The sequence below is a fragment of the Vespula pensylvanica genome, chromosome 18 (assembly GCF_014466175.1).
Source record: "Vespula pensylvanica isolate Volc-1 chromosome 18, ASM1446617v1, whole genome shotgun sequence".
NCBI lineage: Eukaryota > Metazoa > Arthropoda > Insecta > Hymenoptera > Vespidae > Vespula > Vespula pensylvanica.
The window spans coordinates 3,995,191-4,012,087 of record NC_057702.1 but is presented as its reverse complement, the minus strand read 5'-3'; the positions used below and the strand labels follow the sequence as shown (position 1 = coordinate 4,012,087).

The 16,897-nt window shown below is 26.5% G+C and overlaps 1 long non-coding RNA gene across 5 annotated transcripts; it reads right to left on the bottom strand.

Moving 5' to 3' along the window:
• Nucleotides 1–443: 443 nt before the first annotated feature.
• LOC122635374 lies at nucleotides 444–13,384 on the bottom strand. Of its 5 annotated transcripts, none has more exons than XR_006328653.1 (7): nucleotides 12,835–13,353; nucleotides 12,069–12,186; nucleotides 11,851–11,902; nucleotides 10,832–11,265; nucleotides 10,464–10,528; nucleotides 9,512–9,681; nucleotides 444–631 (listed from the first exon to the last, which is right to left on the bottom strand). It is a non-coding gene; the product is annotated as an uncharacterized LOC122635374 (long non-coding RNA). The 5 variants fall into 5 exon arrangements; XR_006328654.1 differs by lacking the exon at nucleotides 444–631 and having other exon boundaries at nucleotides 9,410–9,681; nucleotides 12,835–12,912; nucleotides 12,992–13,384; XR_006328652.1 differs by lacking the exon at nucleotides 444–631 and having other exon boundaries at nucleotides 9,410–9,681; nucleotides 12,835–13,379.
• Between the last annotated feature and the right edge of the window lie 3,513 nt (nucleotides 13,385–16,897).

Below are 16,897 nucleotides of genomic sequence, written 5' to 3'. Positions count from 1 at the left end.
TTTAATCGAACTTTCTTCGATGACTTTTATCCCTTTTTATACCACCACCATTTCAATAGTCTGAGATACTAATGAAATACATTCACACAGAAATGCACATTTATAAAAGTACACTAGATTGTTTAATTTGAGAAATTTTCTTTAATTTTTTTGAAAATATACATATACTTACAAGAGAAAGAAAGAAAGATGTACGTATGCATACACAAATACACTAATTTAATATGAATATTGGTACAAATATATCTATTAGATAGAAATATGTATATGTATTATTAATTTAATCACATACTAGTCAATAAAGAAAATTTCAACAAATTTCGGAATGATACCAAACAGTTTCATAGCAAATATTATCTTTTTTTCCTTTTTGTATCTATTTATGGATATACATATGTGCGTATATTATATATGTTTTCTGTTATGTGAGGGTGAATTTGTATAAAAATATTCTATCTCGAGAAGAAAGGACTAGAGTAATGTAAAATTCTTATTAATCATTAAAATCCTCCGCAATCATTCCAGCAAAGTCCTCTTTGAGGCATACAGGCCAACATCATTACACAAGGAGTACTCCCTGATGCAGTTCACCCGTATCATGGAATCACAAATGCACACTACTCTTCTGTATCTACACAGAAAGAGTAATTATAATTAACAACCACACTGTGTCAGATTGACAGTAAGACAGTAATTTTAGAAAGTTGTCTTTGACCGACACAGGATATGTGCATTCAGCTGCCACTAGTATACGGGGATGATGCATTCACGCTATGTAATGATAGCATACACGTGAATGCTGCGACCGAACGGCATTCATTAAGGGCATTCTAAGGGATTAGAATTTTCATTGTCTTCTCCTATATATTCTCCACTAGAAGAAAACGCTAGTAATAGAGAAAGTTACGCACAAATGTGTTTATTTAATTAATAATAAAATTACTTTTATGTACCTTAAGGAAAACGTAAAACAATTTTTCAAGTAATAAAATAAATAGTGTCCTTGTAAAAATTCTGGTCTCTTTGTTATTTATAAATGTGAATAAACATACAGTTTCTAGCCAGAAACATATCTACATAAATTGCATGCATATTAAATAAGTAATAATAGCAATTTTAAATACTCACACGTACATAAAAAAAAAGTATAACAATTTTGGAACCGACACTAAATAAATACATTAAAATTATTTTCAGTTTTTTCTTGATATAAATATGGATGCAAAAAAAATCTATATACACATACTTGTATATGTTCCTATAATCAATAATGATACTAACTTTAAATATTTATCAATAATAAAAATGTGAAATAATTTTTTCAAAATGGCTAATAACTAAAATGTTCATTCCAACTTTATTCAAGATTGTGAAAACAATAATCTAGCTTCGCCTACAGCAAAAAGAATAGTTCTGATTACATATGATTTAGTAATCTATATCTAAAGAATGAATATGAAAGGACATAGAAAATGATAACATAATATGGTAATAGTCTAGAATTTCTGGAATAAATTAATCACTAGGACAAGATATCACATCCTTATAAATGGTAAATAAAATACAAATGGAAGACTTTTGGAAAATTCTTGTAACTAATCGTTATAAGAATTAGACAATATGTAATGAAACTCGCAAATGTACAAAATGTGAAGACAATTGGGGAGATATCAATACAGGTGAAATGAAAGCAAATTTTGCTTTGCAAAATTTTGCAAATATGATTGAATCGTAATATTTTGAAAAATAATGCCATTTTAGCAATTTGTGCAATTGACTCACTTCTTATATTTCACTGATAATAAAATGACAAATAAAACTAATCATAAATGTAAATTAAAAAACATAATCAACTATCTAAATGAAAAGTTTGAATATATTTATACTCCAAAGAATAACATATCATTAGATGAATTCTTAAATGAAGTATTATATAAAGATTATCTATTGTGCTAGCAATTCAATCCATCAAAAAGAGCATATTTTGATGTAAAATATCATAAGCTATAGCTTCTAATCTAAACTATAATATTGTATCAAATTTAAGAAATACACGAGACAAGACATAGTAAAAAATTTGGATATTAATGTATCAGAAAATGTCGTGATTACATTGTGCACACCAGTAATGAGTTACGGACATAATGTTCTTAAATAATTGATACTTTTCATTAAACCTGTATTGAAAATTACATACTACAAAAATTAATACTACAGCAACAGTTAGATTGAACAGAAAAAATATACCAAAAGAATTCACAGCAATAAAATTAAATAGATTTTAAACTAAAATGTTATTGCATGTTCTAGGAAGATACAATTCTTTTATATTCTTGAAAGAATTGTTTTCTGTAAAGTGGAAAGATATATATATATATTGTCCACAAAGCATAACAAAATTGAAATGATTAAAGTAGAAAAGATGGAAAAATAATAAGCCAAATAACACATTAGGTTACTAAACCTAATATGTAATATAATATTAAATTATAATGATAACATGAGTAGAATCGATTTACAAAATAGTTAGGTTACGTTCTTTTTCAATGATAAAAAAATTTGCTGAAAGTTATAAAAAAATATGTTTCTATTTAATAGATATGACATTTGTTTTATTACCTATATTTGTCGAATAACAAAATTTAGTAGAATAACAAAAATAATCTTTTTGAAAGTTACGAGTGAAACTGTTTATATTCTTGATTATCAAAATGTTTATATTCCCGATTATCAAACTGTTCATTTCCTGATTATATTCCTGATTATCAGAAAAGAATACCTACTGATAATACATCACTTTGTTTACAAATAATGCAAGGAGCACATTTTTTAAGGAATATACCATATACTAAAAATAAAAAAAAATCCTCAGAAGATATAAAATATATGCTAAAAACAAAAAACGAAATGAAACTACTTGTAGGGATAAGCAATGTTTTGTTGCACTATACATCCCATATTGTCCTGAAATATATCGTTCTGTAAAAAATTATCATGAAACAAAATTATTATATATATCCGTATAACTACTGTTTATAAAAAGAATCATTATATACTCAAAATATATAAAGAAAGAATTCTTGACGTGAGACACTGTTATGCCTCTACAATTCGCAATGGATTATTATATACGCTTTTGTCATGCGTATCCGTGAACCAATTGCCAGCGTTAAATAAAAAAAAAAAGAAAAAGACAAATGTATAACGATACAAGATATAGCCTTATTAATTTTATATATATATTCAAAAAAGAGATATTTAATCAGATTACCGGCGATGACGAGGTTAATCCTCTATAATGTCATGTAACTTTGAAGTCACACATTTAAGTATAATGAAAAACAAAAGCGTGGTATTTTTTTGACTTTATCCTTGATGTAAAAAAAAAACGAGAAGGAAAGGAAAAGTGTTGCTAATACTATTGTAGATAATTTTCCATTACGTAACGGAATTGAATAGATTAACACGTGACAGCCACGTCGAAATTATTTGTTTTGCTCAAAACGCTACGAAAGTATTTTTATTATTCTAAGCATATTCGTCAATACCCTCCGTGAAGCTAGAAAACGAACTATCTGCAATCACATACCACCGAGACAATCAACGTGTTAACAAATGAAATTTTTCGCATTACGAATTTTCTAGCAAATGTAACTTCATTGTCACTACTTATGAATCAGAATATGATTAGGAAAATAAGTTTGTACGAAAAACGATAATTTCAACAAATATTGTTAGAAGGCAATAAAAACTTATATGTAATGCCATTTCTTTTTAATTTGACATTAAAAGATTGTTACGATATGTAATGCGATAATAAATGAATCATCGAGATTATTGAGAGAAAAAAATCTCCGGAAAGGATAAAAAGACCCCTTTTTTTGACAAAGAAATAGGAAAAGAAAGATCTACAAAAAAGAGAAACTGATAGAAAAAAAATTGTCAATATTCATGGATTCATGAATCATATTCAATGTTGAAATTGTGAAAAAAGACACTGTTTAAGCGACACACTATCAATCAATTTAAACGGTTCGATCACTATACTTTAATATTGCGTTTAAAATTATTTTTTCATAATGAATCGACGAAGGGAATTAATTGTTATAAATTAGAGCACTATGAACAAAAACAGAAGGAGATTTTACAAGAGATCGCTAATAACATAGGGTCTTTAATTCTAAAAGTTTATCCGTAGCAGACATAAGATCAAAAAGACTTGTCAACACTTTATCGAAGCCATTCCAGATCCTCATCTCAAAAAGAATATGGCTTTGACTATCTCTGAGTGTTTTAGACTAAGTATTATTTTAGACTCAGTATTACATAAGTTATTGAAAAACATATTAATCAATGATTCTATTTTTAGAAACGAAAAGAAACATCAAATGTCCGATGTTAAGAAGACAAGAATCAGGATGTGACAAAAGGGTGAATCCATAATTCAAGGATAGAGGATGATATTCCGCAATGCTGGAGTTGCGGAAAAACTAATAATTTAAGGAGTCAATGTTCGCAAGGAAGAAGGGATTATTAGAAGTCGAACAGCTATTTGGAAATAACAAATAATATGATTTCGCAGAAGGCAAGCAAACAGAAAAAGAAACAGAAAGAAGCGAACACTGTGACCAGATAAAGGAGCTTGATTTTTGAAAAATGTTATTCTCTTTGCAAAAATTATGTCTACCAATATATACACATACATATATATATATATATATATATATATATATACACGCCTCAAAAATGAAGTACCAAAGTTAGAAGACTGATAATTATATCAAGTCCAGAATTTTTTACACATTAGCCAAAGACAATGTTGCTCCTTCATTGTTCGGACCTCAAAAGAAAAGAAAAATTTAATTCGGAAAATGGAAGTTTTTTTTTAAGTAATTTCTTATGCTACCAAAAAAAAAAAGAAAACATACAGTTTTTAATCACGAATGCCTTCTGTCCAAAACAATCTATTTTCGTAAAGCTCAAAACCTTCCAATTCTCCAGTCAAAATAAATTTTAAAAGTGCAACATAAATATTCTAAACCAAGTACGGAAATACCAAGAATAATAAATTAGGAAATGATTGACATTAGTAATTAATTAAATATACCACCGAGTGCGTATGCTATGTTCGAAGTTATAATTTCATTTTGTATAATAATGAACCGTTCTTGAAGGCTTCTTTCGATGAGATAATTGATCCTGATTATCTCGCAAAAGTTAAATGCTCAGTTTCTTTGAATGATCTGTCAATAAAGTTACTTTCTGATAATTTCAAGCTCAGAATTTGCTACATATTAGTCAGAGACAGTAATGCTACCTCATTCTTTAGATCTCAAATAGATTAGAAAATTGTATACATCTGGGCTTTTAAAAAGAATCATTTTTGATCCCAAAAAGAGAAAGAAAAAAAAATTTTTAAGCACAAATACCTCCTGTCCGATATCGTCTATTCTCGTAAAACTCAAAACCTACTTCGTGAGTTAAAATGCATTTTAGAAGCGCAACATAAATATTCTACACCAAGTGATGAATTGAAAAACGAATGAATAATCAATCAATTATCCACCAAGTACGAGTTGTATGTAATAATGAAACGTTCTTAGGGGCTTCTCCCGATGAGATAATTGGTTGCCTAATTTCGTTGCCGTAGTAAAATGCCCAGTTTCTTTGAATAATCTGACATCGATAAAGAAAACTAAAGATAAGAAAATTACTTTCATACATTTCAGTAATGGAATGCCAAAGTTAAAAAACTAATGATTATATAAAGATGTCTTTTACATATTAGACGGAGATAGTGGTACTGCTCTATTTTTTGGATCCCGAAGGAATAGAAAATTTGAAATTATAAGATTTTTAAAAATAATTGCTTTTGATTCCGGAAAGTTTCCGGAACTTACGGTTTTTTATCACGAATATTCTCTGCGCGAAAATATCTATTCTCGTAAAGCTCAAAATCTTCCAATTCACGAATCAAGCACATAATTAGAATAAATGTCAATACTTATAAATTTTGTAATACTATGATCGCTACTACAATAATAAAAATTCTCAGTAAAATAAATTCATTAAATATGAATATACCTCAACTTACGTTGTAGATAATATTTCAACACAATATGTATCGTAGAATAATAGATTCATGTTGGCACTTTGGATCAATCATGTAATACTAACGCAGCATTCAACGTGTTAAACAATTTATTTCATTCAAAGACAATCAATTTGGCATGAAGACATTCATTGCATGTGTTTGTAAAACTGCATATATTTTAGATATGCTTATATATTCAAGTTTTGAAACAGAAATTGCTGTATGTCAAAAAAATTTGTATAAATCTGGTAATATAGTAATGATTATAATGAAAAATTATTTCAAAAAAGTTCATAGTTTATATTCGATAATTTGTACACAACTCTAATTTTACCATATTAAATTTAAACCAAACAAATGCTTGTAGTACAGTAAAAAAGGACTGCAAAAATATGCCAGTTATGCAAGATAAATTACAAAAAGATGAAATACCATTAGGATCGAATAAAAATTTATGTATAAAATTAATGTATAAAATGACAAAATAAAAGAGCAGTTTGGAAGTTGACGAGTTTGCATTACGCTAATATCGTAGACACAGAAAATTCATTATTGAATAAAACTACCGGTAAAAAAGCTGACGTACAATATAATAATCGTTTTATGGTTATTGTTGACAAAACTGATTTAAAAAATTCTTTTTTCACTTATTAGATATAAATATTTGAAATGCATATGTTTTCTATAAACACACATCAGATCAAAAATTAATTCATGCTTTAGAACGTATCATTCATATGTTGATTATTAAATAATTTACATTATCTTTATTATAATGTTGAAATTAGAAAAATTTATTCTTCATTATCAATTTCGAATTTTTCTCATTATATTTAATTACGTTTATATTTCTTTTCTAAACAAAACCTATCCGAACGAAATATGTATTTTCAAGAAGCATAACGATGTGTAATAGCCAATCGGTGCAACTGATGTGCGATGGTTTCATACGAGAGGGTGCCGAAGTCAAAAAGTTAATTCATTACAATTTTTTAACTAATTAATATTCTTCAAAGTAATTTTAAATGAAGTGGTAAATTACTTTTTCACGTTTTAATATTTTCTATTTAACCACGAGAAAACAAAGAACACATCTTGTACACATCTACTACATTCTAAAGATTTTACAAGAGATTTTTTTGCAAGATTTTACAAGAACAACAGAAGATGTATATATTATTTTCATAAATAATATTATTATGAGTTTATTATTGTTGACCTACACGTGCGTATCCTCGGTAATTCCCAGTACTTTCTCCTAATGGCCATATATTATCTAAAATATCTACCCTTAGGAAATCGTTGGATACTTGCTAAGAAAACGCATAGATGAAAAACACATTGCCATCTTTATCCGAGCTTAGGTATTTTCGGTCTCGCATATAGTCTTCCATAATGTGTCGAACTGGGCAATAAATAAATAATAAAGTAGACTTCTAGATAAAACGAATCATCATGAGTTCATCTGGCACCTACCCTTCAAATATCAATACAACATTCATGGGCCCATACTGTCATCAGAACAAAGGACTACACATGAGATTGTTTATAAATTTCGAATGAACTATCCTGATATGTCCACGACCAATAAGAATATTATCTTCTCTTTCCAGATACTTTTTAGTCAAATTCCTCCCTTTCCATTTCCATTGCCTTTGCGGATAGTTCGAAAGAAATCAAAAATCAGTCGCATCAAAGCATTTACTGTGTAAGACAACTGAGCCTTATTAACATCACTGGTTATGTCTCAATCAGAAGTATCATCTAAATCATCAAGACATTCGAGAATCTTGATAAACATTATGGATCATACCTTTCTCAGAGGCCGCCGACGCAAGTAACAAAACACAACGAAATGCACAACTCGCAACAACTATATTTCTTTACTTAGAAATATATTATTATAACTTTAATTCATATTCATTTTATCGCGCATCTACCTTATAAGCTCCACGGAATCCTTCAAAGTATTGTTCTCCCGTTCTTCCATTAATTTACGGAAACGCGGCAATTGGTATTTTGGCGAAAACCTTTGACAACTTCCGAGCCTTGTGCCATCATTCTTATTCACTACAACCAGTAGGTCTGTCACTCTGACTATTGAGAAGAGAGGTGGATAGATTCTATATGAGAAAATAAACAGCATCGCTGTTCAGTTGCGAGAAACGCGGTCAAACGCGTTGTCGTTGTTACGCCCTCATGATTTTTATAACGCAGCAATTATTATAACGGATTGTTTTAGGCACTAAGAGTAATGTAGCAAGATAAATGAAGAACGATAAATCGTAATACTTTTTCTAACGATACATAAATATATCTATTAGTTTCTTTAAACTAATATTACTATCAGTTTATTAAATAATGAATTGTTTTAGATAAATGGAAGAAAAGTAATGCAATCAAGTATCTAGAGAGTATCAACGTTTATCTAGAGATCACACGTTTCTTTTTTCTTACGTATTCACATCGAACCATCTGTTCGTCACACATTGTATCTGATGTCTCGTTGTCAGGTCAATTTTTCAATTCTGATGCGCCGATGACGCGAGGAATATAACGTTCCTATACAGATATATAAACTGATACGATGAATCCAGAGAAGGAACAGCGTTCTTCTAATGCCTTTTTAATTCCATACCCATCGCTAAAGTTGCATACTTCTCGAATGATATTGGATGAGCAGCCTTAACCCTTTCGATACTATCGTATTAAAGTCAAACATCGGCCTACGCTTACTGTATTCTACCGATGATTATATAAAAAATCATCACCAAGTACAAAAGGTTATCCGCAAATCAGCTTGCATGATAGATTATAATTTCTTAAACAGGAAATGTTAATAAAAGCGATATGATGATAAATGAGATTGAATGTACAAAAAAAAACGATTAAATGGAATAAAAAATATCTTTTTCATATGTTGGACGTTTGTGTTTGGAATACGTATTATTTATATAAATACAAAAAAAAAAAAGAAAAACATTTCAATCGCACATTTTCATTTATAACTGATTAGACACTTAAGGATATTATTTATAATCATGATGAATAATACAATGATAATCACGAAAATGAGCACCAATTTAAAATTAAATCCATATTAAATGTTTTTCACCTATAGAATAAAACATGGGCAGATGCATGAATAATAACGCAAAAAGAAGCATTAATTAATTGCAATGTTAATTAAACAACTCGAACCGATAAAACAAGAAGACCCTATCCTGAACTAATTAGATATATACAATAAATAAATAATGATAAAATTAAAATTGTACTACATGTGAGTAAATCAAGAAGACGAATTACTCATGATTATGTTCGTCAATAATTTACTGAAAAAATTACAACCAGTAGTTTGTATCGATTCGGACCTTTCGTCCTCGCCATGATGAATACTTAAATCTGTTTACTCACTACTTAAGATGTTCTAGTAGCTCCTAAACACTCCTCCATGTCGTAGGTCAATAAAGAAAGAAGTTAATTGATCCGTAGTAAATCTCACATGTAATACATTGATATCGAAATATGATGAAGACGAAATTGGTTCAAATCGTAATAGATTCATTTGAGAAAGTAATGATGATCTGAAAAAGAATGAAAAAAAATTGTATTAAATTTATAGTAATAAAAAAAATTGTAAAATTATATTAACAATAAAATTTAAACATATAATTATCAGTATTCTTCCATAACAGTATTATGTTTCTGATAATCTCCCATGATACATTGATTCTAATAAATGAAATAAGATATAAAATCTACACAAATTCTTTTGGAACGACAATTACTCGTCATAGTTCAGACTGCATTTATAATTCTCAGAAAAATATTAATAATGTTAACAGTTTGCTATTTTATAATAAAATCACACATTTAATATTATCTTATTAATTATTATAAAATTAATAAAAAATAATAAAATTAATTCAGCTTTTCATTAGAATTGTAAGCAATAAAATAATAAACACACACATACACACACAATAATCAAGATTCTTCCCAAAAAGAAGATATGTAGATCTAAATAATCTTTAAAAAAATTAAAGTAACATTAAATACAATAAAAGCAACTTTTCTAATATTTGTATAATACTCGAAAATTAATATATCATTTATATTTACAATATCTTTATAATATATATAAAAGATACTTAAATTAAATAAAGATATTATATATATATATATATATATATATATATATATATATATATCGGATAAAGATTTATGTTGTTTACATTAGTGTAATATAAGACATCTCCATTTTACACATTTTACTATATATTCAATTTGGTTATCATAAAATTTAGAAACCCAATTCACTCAAATAAAAAAAAATCTTAATATGAATATATAACATAATACTTACATCATGAAGACTTCACAGACAAAATATGCTAAGTGGAAGACAAAGGACTGTGCATGAACGTTGTCCTGAAAAATATCAATTTTTGTTTGTTTATTATTTGATAAAAAAATTAAATATTTCATATTTTGTTAATATTAATAATATTAATAGAATTAAACTTTTTACTTGAATAGTAATAGCTAAAGTACTAAGTAAATTACCAATTATTAAGTTAATTAATAAAATTATTGGTATAAGTAATTTATGTAACTAACAATATTATTAAATCTAAATTAATATCAATAGCAATTTAGCTTCTATTCTTATAATATAATTATTTGTATTTATATTATTTTGATCAAATATAAGAATTTTACACAGACACTTACATGATGTACATATATTTTGAGTATTATACTAAACTGTAGATTTTTTTAAATCGATAAGAATACTTGATTTTTTTTGTAAGACACTGAATACTTTATCAATGATATGCAAAACTTGATGAAATCTTTTATAAAATTGCAGATAGAGCAATAGATGTCAAACTCTGTCGATATAGATGTATCGAAAATTGTTATCTTTGAATAGAAGTGCATATAGAATATACACTTTCATATAAATATTTGATGTGGTTATCTATATATGATGTTACTATTTTAAATTTAACATTGAATATCAAATATAATTTAATTTGAATTTATAAAGTTGAATGGATCTCTCTGACAATACCCCTCAAAATTTGACATCCTCCTTGACTTTGCCTTTTATATAAAATCTTTTGATATGAAGAGATCACAGCTCAGACTGCATGTACTGTTTCCTGAAAAATATTATGTTTATAATCTGTTATTTGAATGTTATGAAAATAACATTATATTATTTCATAAATTATATAAAATTAACAAAATTGTCCTTTTGATTAAAATTATAAAAAATAAAATAACATATATACACACACAATAACCTTGATTGGTTTTAAAGAAGATATCTAGATATAAAGAACATTTAGAAGATTAAAGTAATGTTAAATAGAATAAAAGTAACGTTTCTTTTACTTCTATTTATTTAGTCAGTATTTTTATTAATTAACTGTAAGTGTTTGAATAATCAATGCATATGAATACATTAATCAGTATAAATAATTAAGCAGAACTGCATCACTTATATTATGTACTAGTATTTTATTATATGTATTTATGCATTTATTTGAACCACTGATGAAATGTTTAAAATTATTGACCCAATGAATAGTGCATGCATGCACAAATGCGTATATATATATATTTATTGAATAGATAAATAAGCTGTATTACATTCTAATATATAGTCAATTTAGCTTAAATAAAATATAGGGATCAAGTCTACTAATGAAAAGCTAAAAATAATAAATAAATAAAACACTTACATTATATACAGACTTTGTAGGCAAGACAAGACAAGAGAATTGCATTTATTTCCTAAAAAATATTAAAAATTTGTACGGTTTGTATTTTATAATGAAATTTCATACTAACGTTTATTATGATAGCTATTATTTATTAATAATTAAAATATTAGTTAATTATTTTTAAATAAAATAAGGTAAAATTAAAAACAGTTATAATAAAAAAATTTACTATTTACCGATGCGACATAACAATGTATAGCAAGCAGATATCGTGTTATTTTAAGAGAAGTCACCTTCATTTTAACTTTTGTATGAGCGTCATCTTTACGCGTTCTCGCACGAAAATAAATTTTTCTGGAACATACATAAAATAAAACAATAGAAAGAATATCCGTCTTAACGTACGTTCTTACTTTCAAATTACCTTGAAAATTTTTAATAACAAGCTTTATTTACTTTAGCTATATACAAAAAAAAACAAAAAACGATCTTCACCGTATTGTATGATGACCTTCGTCGATTCATAAATTTTATATATAATAACATAAAATAAATAAGTTCTGTTAATTAAAATAAGAGTATACGAAATTATATACGAAATTGTAAAGACATACATATATGCATGTATTATAAATATATGAACGCATATATGTATAATTGATGAGTATATGGATATTACATATTTGTGCTCACATAAATTAAAATATACAAAAATTAAATATAATGCAAAGTACTATTGATAAAACAATAAATTATTACCTTGACGAGAATAAAAACATACGAGAAATTTATACATTGCAAAGATAATTGACGAAAATTCGAGAAAAAGTATGACGCAATAGTTTACCGTGGACACGACCGAACATAAATTTTATTTTCTCACGTTTTTTTCGAACGTGAAATTATTTCAACTTGCAAACACTATACCGTAAAAAGCGCATATTCGATTATTAATGAATATATTGAGAATTTCTAATTTAAAAAAAAAAATGTCGCTATTACCTGTTTTTAAGAAAACGACGAAGCTTCGACATCGGCAACGAGATAAATTGTACTCACGTACTACGTGAATAATAGTAACTAGTGAGAAAGTATTTGATCTTTTAATTTGAGTAAAGTACTAGTGAGAAAATAGTATAACCTTCCAGATATTTCTCACCAATAAATAAATTATTGGTTGCGTAGCAGTTTAGTAATCGTCTCTTTCGTCAATCATCCTCATCTTCCTACTTGCAACGACTGACGGCAACTGACGGTCGTGCTGCCCAAAATTTCTTCTTAATCTTCAAAACTACGTGTAGACAAAGCATGAAAAAAAAAAACAAACAGAATTGACAGCTGCGTCGTACAAACGAAATCATAATATATAGATGTAGTGCTCAGTGGCAAACGTAACAAGGTTCATATATATTCATACAATATGATATGTTTCTAAATAATTTCCATCAATATACAATATATCTCGAATATATTCGTACTATTACGCCAATGGACGTAAAACTCGAAGAAACACCTTATAAGCAAAGGAGCAAAAACTCTTGTTTACTTTTCCAAAAACTTCTTCAGTATTGGTCACATAAGACCGAGTCATATCTAAAAAAAAAAGAAAGTAAAACGAGAAGGAAGGGAAAACGAAAGATAATTGTTACAATAAAAAAATATACATATATATATTTATAAAATATTACAATTTATAGAGAATTTCAAATGGAATTAGAAACATTTTATGATTAAAAAACGCGTTTTTCTCAATGGTAATCCTATAAGATACTTTCAGTACTTGTACTTTCTAACAAAAAAAAAAAAAAAAAAAAAAAAAAAAAAAAAAAAAAAAAGAAGAAAACAGGACAGTAAGTATCCTAAAAGAAAGTGAAAAATAAAAGATAGACGTTACATAGACCGATTCTTTCAAGGTTACTCTTTCACCCATTAAATTACGAAATATTATACGAGAAATCTTTTAGCAAAAAAGGTATCGTAAGTTCGGTTAGCTTTTATCTCTGATAATCAATACAATCGTTCTATCGCAAAGATCGATATATAGGATTTGCACATCTTATCATCTGCATAAATCAACGATTTCATAAGCTTCCTCATCTTCTTTGTTTTTCTCTGTAGATTTTGCTTTTTTAATATTTGTTGCTTTTTCGTTTTCGTCTAACACTTTTAATCGCCTCTTTCATGCACAATTTTCTCTTTTCGTGAATGAAAAAAAAAAAAAAAAAAAAAAACACACACACACACACGATAATGTGAATTTCTTTAAATGACTATCACTCACATGGATAAATACCCCCTCATCCTCAAACGATTTTTCTGTATCTGTCCTTTTTCCTTTAGCTCGTATTTTGCAAAGATATACCAAACTTTCATTAACTTTTGATCTGTTTGAAAAACAAATTGCATTTGTGTATATGTAATTAGAAATAATAATAAAATTATTATGTTTAAATCTTTTTTTTATTTATCGATTTACTCACTGCACATAATTACTGTATTGTATTTGTGTGACTTGAATTGCGAAATACATACATATATAAACATATATATATATATTTTTTTATTTTTATTTTTTATGGATTTGTATGTTATTCAATATAGCTTAATAAAAATTATACAATCGTTCATTTTAATTCGTTCTCTATATTACTTACCGCTTCATAAAGCAAAAATTTACAAATGTCCGAGTTTTACTTTAAGCCACTATATATTATTGTTATATACACATATAACAATAGTAAATGTTGATAATATCCTTAAAATCTTTTTACGTATAAATTAAAAAATATAAAAATATATTCGTCATTCATAATAAAATATAATATTGATTACTGATTCCGGAACATCTCTATATTTTATAAGATTTCTACATTCCATGTATTCTCATATTTTTTATTTATTTATCTTAATAAGCATAGAATACGAGGACATAGAATAGGTATTTAAATAAGAGAAGAAAATAGTCTCATTCACAGATAAAACGACAAAGCTTAAAGCCATCAACAAAGCCTAAAGAAAGATAATGGATGGTAAACGAGAACAAATTGTAATGGTAAAAAAGAACAATTGAAAGAAGTCTCGGATAGTTGAAATTAGTCTACAAAGAACAGTTGTAAGACACAAGTGTTTTCATTCTGTTTTGAAAGATAAACCTATAAGCAATCGACAAAACCATGTTCTCTCGTTACTTTCAATTAAAGTTCAACACTTTTATAGCAATGTAAAATCGACTCACACCTAACATTTCCCTTCGTCTCATTGTTTGTTCTTTCCGTAGTTTTCTTTATTGCATTTTTCTTCGTAATAATCGATCGCGTTTATGGAAGGTGACCAATTGTAACTATTTATTGCGTTCTCGCTGCATTTATGATTTGTTATTTCGCTTTTATTATGATCAATAATATATTTTAAACTGATAAAGATCATTCATCAGTAAAATTTCAAACCAAGTATATTTTCCCTTTTAATATTATTATTGTTTAGCAAGTTAACAACTTTCTCTTTCTGATAATAGTGATTATTTTAATATTTATATAGTTTAAGTAATAAAATTTGTTCCTTTCAATGTGATCACTGATCAATTTTCATCAATTTATTTTCAACTGACGAAAATAACAATAAAAATTATGCGAATTCCTTTTAAATAATTCATCTGCTTTCTACATTGGATAAGCAAAAAATACTTTAAATTATATGATAAAAAAAAAACTGTTAATTGAAATTTCTTTTCCTAAATCATAATTTTTATGCAATGATATTGAAAAGTATACGGACATGACAAAATAATTAATAATTCCCATACTGTATGTGATGATTTATAATCAAAAAGCATTAAATAAAATAGTATTCTTTTTTTCCAAGTATATTCAATGCAAAATGATAATATTAATAATGTTTTACTTATTGCTCCTTATATAAAGTAGTATAGAAAGTACAATACAAGTATAAAAAATACAATACAAATGGAAATATTAAAAACATAATGAACATGAACATGACCGAAATAGTATATAAGAGCATTAAATCAAGCAATTAATATTAGATTTTATAAATATTATATTAGGGCCTTTTAAAACTTTTAAGATTTTTTTTGACATACTTTTTCAAAATTATTAATTCTGATTTGTTCTCTATTTCGATCATGTATGATACGATGTAGAATTGTCTTTATTTAAAAATTGAATGTTAGATTGATTTTTTAGCATACTTGTCTCTTGTTTATCTGCCTTTAAACAAATAATTAACAAAACTAATAAATGATTTAAACAATATATAGGTAATTGTTCAAATAATGGCGATGTTATAACATTACTCAAGAGATTCTGATAATAAAATCCAAAACACATAATAGATTCATTTCTATTAATTCATCTCTATGTATCTTCAACTCCTATATTAATCCTTTATAATGCCATGTAACTTTGAAGTCACATACCTTATACAAATATTTTTTAAGTCATATTTGATTCTTCTATAAAAACTTAATATAATATCTTATTGTTGTACCATTCTTTCATAACTCATGATCTATATCTACAATGATTCGTAGCTTCTATTTCCCACATCACAGTACTTATTACTCAAAATTTGTTTCAAGATAATAAATAATGATTACTTCTTACAACTATTAATGCTTCTTTTATTTTCATTTTCAATTAAACATAAAAAAGATTATATAATAATTATAAAGATTCATGTAACAGTTATTTGTATTGCAGTTTTCTAAGAATTTTGTTATATATAGCTTTGTAACTTCTATGTCACATCAAGCTATAATAATGGCATATAGAGTGTTATTTATAACATTTGCATTTCTTTTTCTTATTGTACTATAATATTACAGGTCTAACATATGAAAATTAAAATATTAAATAAAAAGTTTAATTAAATAAGAAAAAGATTAAGAAGTATTAATTATTATAAATCAGATGATTCTTTATTAAATTCATATTCAAATGAAAAGTAATCAATATTATTTCTTCTGTCGTATAAATATCATTGATAATGACATTGAATTTGTAAATGAATTTAGAAGAATGAAATATTACATTAAAAGAAATTTCCT